The 8,260-nt window shown below is 33.1% G+C and overlaps 1 long non-coding RNA gene across 1 annotated transcript; it reads right to left on the reverse strand.

The window, feature by feature from the left end:
* Window positions 1-4,021: 4,021 nt before the first annotated feature.
* On the reverse strand, window positions 4,022-7,597 carry LOC140694214 (uncharacterized). The gene is made up of 3 exons (XR_012069965.1): window positions 7,412-7,597; window positions 6,357-6,498; window positions 4,022-4,078 (listed from the first exon to the last, which is right to left on the reverse strand). It is a non-coding gene; the product is annotated as an uncharacterized lncRNA (long non-coding RNA).
* Window positions 7,598-8,260: the final 663 nt, after the last annotated feature.

The following is an 8,260-nucleotide window of genomic DNA, read 5'->3' on the forward strand; positions in this document are numbered from 1 at the left end:
CAACAATTAGAATTAAAAAAATTAGACATAAGCTTAAATTAAAAAGAAGACACAGTCTGTGCTGGGCTCTGTGAACTGGAGAATATATATGTCTCAGTCCAATTCAAGGGTTCATTGGCTTGACCTTAGCATCAGCTCTGGATTCAATGAAAAGTTAACAATTAGTATACTGGGAGAAATATAATCTACCTCTCCCTGATCGGAAGAAAACCTGGTGGCTCAGTGAAACTCTTAATTCACAGAGATTCTGCCAGATGCAAAGGAATAATTCACTGATAACTAAAACAAACTTAGTTACTTCTTAACAAACCATCTTCACACACACACAAAATGGTAGATAGATTTGTAGTTATTAGTGGGAAGTATTCAGTGGGCACAGCACAGAGAATAGTTTTCACAGCATCACCCAAATTTTGTACATTTGCCAATGGTCTAGATTTTCCCAGGTAGAAAACTACAGATGGACAAACAATATTCTTCTTTAGAATTTCTAATTTTGAAAGTAAACTGTAGATTTTTACTTATCAGTATAGATCCTGGTTATGATGATCACGCTAAGAACCACTGTCTGATAAGAGAGCTGGAAAATAGCTGCTGAACAAGCCCATCTTAATCCCAGACTGCTAATGCAAAAAACAACATAGCCACCATCTGAGCTGAGCTGACATATTTAAAAGCTTGATGTTTCTGTTGTAGGAACAAACAGTGCTGTGCAGACACAGTTCTCCTGCTGCAAGTGGGCCTTTTTATTCTCTTGGTAAAGGTCATAATGGTTCCATGTTGCTAGAACTTACCCTGGCTCATTTGCCCTTTCTCCAGTTTATCAAAGGCTTTCTTCACAACTGGTGACACATTTTCAGGACTCAATCTTACTATTTCAGACTTATCAGATGACACTTGCTGCATGATTGTGAGCAGAAGCCTTAGGCTCCCCGACCTTGCCTACAATTTTTCCAGCATTTCACATTCTGAAAATGCTTCACTTTTATTTTAGTTTAATGGGAAATAGACAAAGTCTTCCGTGAATATTTTATATTTCTTAATATCTGCAGAAATTTGGTATTCTTGCAGTTGGACAAATTTTTAATTCCACCACTCTCACCTCCTTTGAGTCAACACATTTTAGATTGCAATTTGGTAACTGAGTATGACCACCCCAACCAACCATCAAGTACCACTTAAATACTAACTTTCTGAAGGTTAGAAGGGGCACAATTTATGTGGGGTGTATAAACCTACATTAAATGTTTGCAATGACATTGTCTCTTCTGGACAAAACTCTGATTCTAAGAAGTAAATTTATTAGAAGTCAGTATAGTTATTCATATGGGGAAGAGAATCAGCAATTTTGGGGTGGGTGGGTGATGAAGAGACAGGAAAAAATGCAGCAAATGGGAATTTAGTGCTTTTGGCTTCTGGAGGTATGAATTAAGAAGAAAATAATACTTTGTGTCCTGTAGTTACATCCACTTACTGTCTTGAGTGACTAGTCCTTGGGCTATGAAAAGGGCTAGTTTGTGGTGAAGAGTAAAGACCATAACGAAATAGTTTGAAAACCATGAGAGTTTTGTTGTTTCAGGAAAGTAGATTTTGCTTAAAGTCAACATGTATTTTTCATTCACTAAATAATAAAATGCATTCTGTGGCATGTGCTGTGCTTTCTGTTCCCGTATCCAAGTTAGACAAGGAAGGGGGGATAGACAGAAAACATCTGGAGGAGGTGGCTTCTGTGATGAGACTGGGAAAGTCTAAGTAGGTAAAATGAGAACATCCTAAGCCCAATGATGAGCTGAAGCAAAAGTGGTGAGGTTGCAGCTAACATAGTTGACAAGCACTTGCCTGTATGTATCTCCAGATAGAGTGAAACATTAAGATATGCCAAGGTACTCAGATGCCAAATTTTTAAAGAAATAACAAAACTAAGTTGAGTTTCTGGGGTTAGATTTAGAAAGGCTTATAGTGCCACCCTGAGGACTTAAACTTGTATTTGGCTGGAATATAAAAGCAACTTAAAGTATTGACTAGAAGATATAGTGTAGACACTTGAGGGCAGGAAATGAAAGCACCAATTAGAATGCTTTGAGAACAGCACAAAGAACACCATAGATAAAATTGCTTCTTAAATTCTGCCACATGATGAATGTGCCATCTGGGACTACATCATGTGACCTTTATGATTCCAGGGATGACATAATCGAGACCAGGATCCCTGGGCCGGTTCCAGCATTGACCTCCTGTTCCAACATATCCTAATTTATCATTTTTGATACTTTCCAGGATGAACCAGAAACCACTTAGTACTTTTCCCTCTCTCCATGTTTTAGTCTTTTCCCAAATTCTTCCACTTTCTCTTCTTCCTTACAAGAAATTATTTAAATTTACTCCCATATTGTTCCATCAAATGATCATATGAACCAAATATCTCTTTTTTTCTTTAAATGGTAACTTAATCTCCCATTTAACACTGAAGACTACTTAAAAAATATAAGGAAAATACAGGTACACATCTATGTTTATTGTTCAAATAAGAATATTGCAGATATTTGTCGACATTTGACAACATCAATTTTAATCTTTGTTATCCTGCATAATCTGGTAGTCCTCTGGTAAATCAGTTGTAATTAGGATGACGTTCATAAGCTCAAGATGGCTGATTATTTGGCCTTGAAAGAGAAGTAGCTGATGTATTGGCTATCTCTGGCACTGGAAACCGTGGGTTTCTACCTGGTTGAAGTTTAGAAAAACGACCTTCACTGGCAGATATTTTGTGATATCCATTTGGAAAAGTAGGAGGTTCCTCCATCAGTCCAAAATAATTGCACTGTATGGGAGATAAGATGCTGTACTGAGAAGTAGAAGTTGTAGTTGTAATGAAGTTCACAACACGGCCATTTGTTTCACTGTAGCTGCTTTGAGAGTGCCCGTGGATAGTGGTCAACTGATTTAAAATAGCACGTTGATCCATTGCAATTTGTTCTGGATGTCTAAATGACATTGATCATAGAGGAGAAAAATCACCTCTGATCAGGGTATTCATATCACCATTTATGTGGCTAGTAGAGGGCTTTCTTATTAGAAGCTTGTTTAAATTTGCAGAAGGTAAAAATGCACTTTATCCTCTATTGTAAGCCACAAAATCTGAACTATGAGTGTCCACATTACCCCATGCTTTAAGTGCCTCTTTTTGAAATCTTCAGCCAATGAAGCCACCAGAGAGGCATTTTTAATCCCAACTATTCCTTTTATTCTCACTGAAATCAGGGAACAGCCTAGTTTAAAATTTGGATTATGATAGAACTGCTGCTACAACCAAAGGAGAAAGATTTTAGTAACATTTTAAACCGAAATACAAGGCTACAATAAGCCTAACCTATAAAACCTCAGAATTCACGTTTACTATGCAAAGATATTATCATCAAAATATGAACATTGCTGACGATATTTTGAAGTTCCTTATTTGGAAAATACCATTTAAATAGTATAGTCATCAAATTTATGAAGTTAGCGTTTGCAGTAATGGTGAATGCCATTTTTTAAAAGCAGTTTTAATAACTTTATTTAAATTTTGGTAAGATTCATAGTTGTAAGCAAATTTCCCATAATCTTGACTACATAAGACACTGTCCTCATTTTTTTGAAAAATAAAGTATTTCAGCTTTAATAGTTTTGTACAGTTTTAAAAATCTAGTTTTACATATATATTACCATAGATTGATGTACAAAATAAAATTTTATATATAAGTTACCAAGTGGTAACTAAAATTTCTTAATACCTTGCTTAAAACAGAGACTTCTTTTTCTTCTGCCTGAAAGTCAGCTAGAAAAACAGATCTTCGAAAATTCTGCTGCACTTTACTAAATCCATAAAGGTTAAGCTGTCTAATTAAACTTTTCATACTTCCAGGTTCAAATATTCTGAAAGGAGACTTTCTTTCCAAATCTTCCTTCATAAATATATCTTCATCCATCACTATGGAAGTTCCATTATCATGCCAACAGATGGATTTAAATTGGTTATTCCCAGCCATTTTCCAGAGTTTTCTTGGATATGTCAGAGAACGAAAATCATTATCTTCATCTGGTTCAGAGACACAATATTAGTAACATGGCCTTTTTATCAGGGATTCTTCAGACAAAGTCTGAAAAACATTTTCCTCAATCATAGACCTCAAGTCCAAACCCCAGGGAATGTTTGATCACACAATAGAGATCTACTGTACATTCCTGAAGCAGTTGGTCCATATTTAGGAAACACAACTTGAATTTCTGTAGGAACATGTGCCATCTCAAATAACATTTTCTACAACTACATTTCTAATCTGCATAATTTTGTGCACTGCAGCTTCAAATGCTGCTTTGGCGGGCCAGCACAGATAAACTGCGAGGCCATCACAATGGTTCTCAACTTGAGAAGCTGTGACATCACAATCGACTGGTCTCCTAGCAACTCAAGTGTAACATTCAGCCAGTGTTTACTTCTCATTCATCCAGTTAAAATGAAGCATATATGATGCTTAATTTTATACGGTGATCTGCAAATATTATCCCCACAAAATCTATTTAAATAATTTAATTTTGGTGTCTAAGAAACAAAACCAATCTCCATCATTTTGTATGCAAATTTATACCAGATATGTGAACAGAGAATAAATAATCACAAAATATATAAAATAATTTTAAAGTTTTGGATTTTAAAGTGAAATTTGTGTAAAATATTTACAAAAATTTATAACTATTTCATAATCATTTGTAATTAAAGTGAAACATAATTTGATTTGGAAGTGGAAGTAGTTTTTTATCTGTGTACTTTAAAATAAGTAGCTCTATATTCAACACATGAGCAGGATAAATATTAGTTTATTTGTTATGTTTATATATAAATGGTAAATATTTATGAAATAAAATTAGATTAAATTAATCAATCAAATTAAAGAAATTCTAAAGGGGGGAATTTTTGTTTTAATTTGTATTTCAGTGCTATATGTAAAATAAATGTAGTTTTATATACTACTTTAAAATTACACAAGAGAAAATCTTACAGTATTCTTACAAATGTTTATTTTTGCCATTCTTTCACTCAGAGGTTTTCAGTCCCTAGAAGGAATAAATTTTCTTGTCATCTTTATAATACATACTCTTGTGGCTTCTGTTAAGTGTTCTAAAATGATGTTGATAAATACACTTAGGCACAAGATCCTGGGTTCAATAAGCATTACCTCCATTTAGGGGCAAACAAACAATCAAAATACAAAGAAATTAGAGACTATGTGGGTTGGGGTGGAAAAAACCAGGCAATGCATTTTAGGAAGCAATATGTTTCTCAGTCCTGAAACAGTTGTCATTGTTAGTAAATTACGGCACTTTAAGGCAAGTGTTTTGTTCACTAATTGTAAATAATAGCTATGTTCTTTATCAGTAAACTGTAGTAAATCAAGTTCAACCAAAATTTATATTCTTAAATAAGAAATAAAATCCATTATACATAAACCAAATTCAAAATGAGAGACAAAATTTTTGAATAAATAAATCTACACTCAAGCTACAATGTAAATTTCTAATTCAGTATGTGTATATTCCATTCGAAATAAACATTAGCAACCTGAATTCATTGCATAATATAAGTATTATAAACTATAGTTAAGAGGGATTTAGTCCTGATTCATAAATATTATTTAACATGCGCAAAGTAATATATGTGATACCATACCTTTAAAAACAGAGAATTCAGAAATAACAGTCTCAAAAACTGTAGGAAATTTATTGACAGTTCTAATCTTAAGTTTTCTATAAAAGTATACTTAACAAATTCACTTTAGATAGAATGTAACTAAACGTAATAAGATGGCTGATGATTTCACATTGAAAGAGATGTAGCTAATGTATCAGCTATCACTGGCACTGGAAACCATTGGTTGCTCCCTGATTGAAGTTTAGAAAAACGACCTTCATTGTCAGATATGTTGTGATACCTATTTGGAGAAGTAGAAGGCTGCATCATCAGTCCAAAATAATTGCTCTGTATGGGAGACAAGATGCTGTACTGAGAATTAGAAGTTGTAGTTGTAATGAAGTTCACAACACGGCCATTTGTTTCAGTGTATTTGCTTTGAGAGTGCCCGTGGAGAGTGGTCAACTGATTTAAAATAGCATGTTGATCCACTGCACTTTGTTCTGGTGGTCTAACTGACATTGATGATGGAGGATAAAAATCACCTCTGATCGGGATATTTGTATCACCAATTATGTGGCTAGTAGAGGGCTTTATTATTAGAGGCATGTTTAAATCTGCGGAAGGTAAAAATGCACTTTCTCCATGAGTGTCAGCCAAAAATCAGAATTATGATTTTCCACATTACCCCCTTCTTTAAAGTGCTTCTTTTTGAAATCTTCAGCCAATCAAGGTACCAGAGAGTCATTTTTAATCCCACCTCTTCTTTTCATTCTCACTAAAAGCAGGGGACAGCCACGTTTAAAATTTGGATTACGATAGAACTGCAGCTACAACAAAAGTAGAAATATTTTAGTAATATTTTAAACCAAAATACAACACTACAGTAAGCCTAACCTATAAAACCTCAAAGTTCACGTTTACTATGCAAAGAAAATATCATCAAAATATGAACAATGTTGAAGATATTTTGATATTCCTTATTTGGAAAATACACTTTTAAATTTTATAGTCATCAAATTTAAGAAGTTAGCATTTGAAATAAGGGTGAATGCTACTTTTTAAAAGCAGCTTTTAAAGTTTATTTAGATTTCTGGTAAGATTCATAGTTACAAGCAACTATCTCATAATCTTGACTACTTAAGGCACTGCCCTTTTTTTAGAAAAAATAAAGGATTTTAGCCTTAGTAGTTTTATACAATATTCAAAAGCTAACTTTACATTTATATTATCATAATTTTATGTACATAATAAAATTTTATACATAAGTTACCCAGCGGTAACTAAAATTATTTAATACCTTGCTTAAAACAGAGATTTCTATTTCTTCTGCCAGAAAGTCAGTCAGACAAGCAGAGCTTTAAAAATTCTGCTGCACTTTACTAAACCCATAAAGTTTAAGTTGTCTACCTAAAGTTTTCATACTTCCAGTTTCAAATATTCTGAAAGGGTCCTTTCTTTCTATAACTTCCTTCTTAAAGATATCCTCATCAATCACTATGGAAGCTCCATTATCATCCCACAAGATGGATTTAATTTGGTCACTCCCAGCCAATTTCCAGAGTTTTCTTGGAAATATCAGGGAATGAATATAATTATCTTCATCTGTTTCAGAGACACAATGTGTGTAACATGGTCTTTTTATCAAAAATACTTCAGACAAATTCTGAAAAGCATTTTCTTCAATTATAGATCTCAAGTTGAAGTCCCCAGAAAATGTTTGTTCACACAAAAGAGATCTACCGGAGTTTCCTGAACCAGTTGGTCCAACTTTACGAGACAAATCTTGAATTTCTGAAGAAACATGTGTCATCTCAAATAACTTTTTCTACAAGTACTTTTCAAATCTGCATGATTTTGAGCACTGCAGCTTCAAATGCTGCTTTGGCAGGCCTGCACAGTTAAACTGCTAGGCCATCACAATGTTTCTTAACCTGAGCAGCTATGACATCACAAAACGACTGGTCTCCTAGCAACTCAAGTGGAACATTCAGCCAGTGATTCCTTCTCATTCATAAAGTAAAAATGAAACATATAGGATGCTTATATTTATAGTGTGATCTGCAAATATTATCCTCACAATATCTTTTAAAATTATTTAATTTTGGGGACTATGAAATAAAACCAATCTCCATCCTTTTGTACACAAATTTATAGCAGATTGGTGAACAGAGTATAAATAATGCACAAAATATATGAAATAATTTTAAAGTTTTGGAATTTAAAGTGAAATTTTTGTAAAACCTGTACAGAAAAGTTATAAATTTTCATCATCTTTTGTAAGTAAAGTGAAACATAATTTTATTTGGAAGTGGAAGTAGGTATTTATCTGTGTGCTTTATGATAAGTAGCTCTATATTCAAAACATGAGAAGACTAAATATCAGTATATTTGTTATGTTTATAAATAAATTGTAAATATTTATGAAACAAAATTAGATTAAAATAATCTATCAAATTTAATATATCCCAAAGTGGGTAATTGTTGTTTTAAATTGTAAATCAGTGTTATAAGTAAAATAAATATAATTTAATATTCTACTTTAAAATTACAAAAGAGAAAAGCTTATTGCATATTTACAAGTTTTTTTTA

The sequence above is a fragment of the Vicugna pacos genome, unplaced genomic scaffold (genome assembly GCF_048564905.1).
Source record: "Vicugna pacos unplaced genomic scaffold, VicPac4 scaffold_20, whole genome shotgun sequence".
NCBI lineage: Eukaryota > Metazoa > Chordata > Mammalia > Artiodactyla > Camelidae > Vicugna > Vicugna pacos.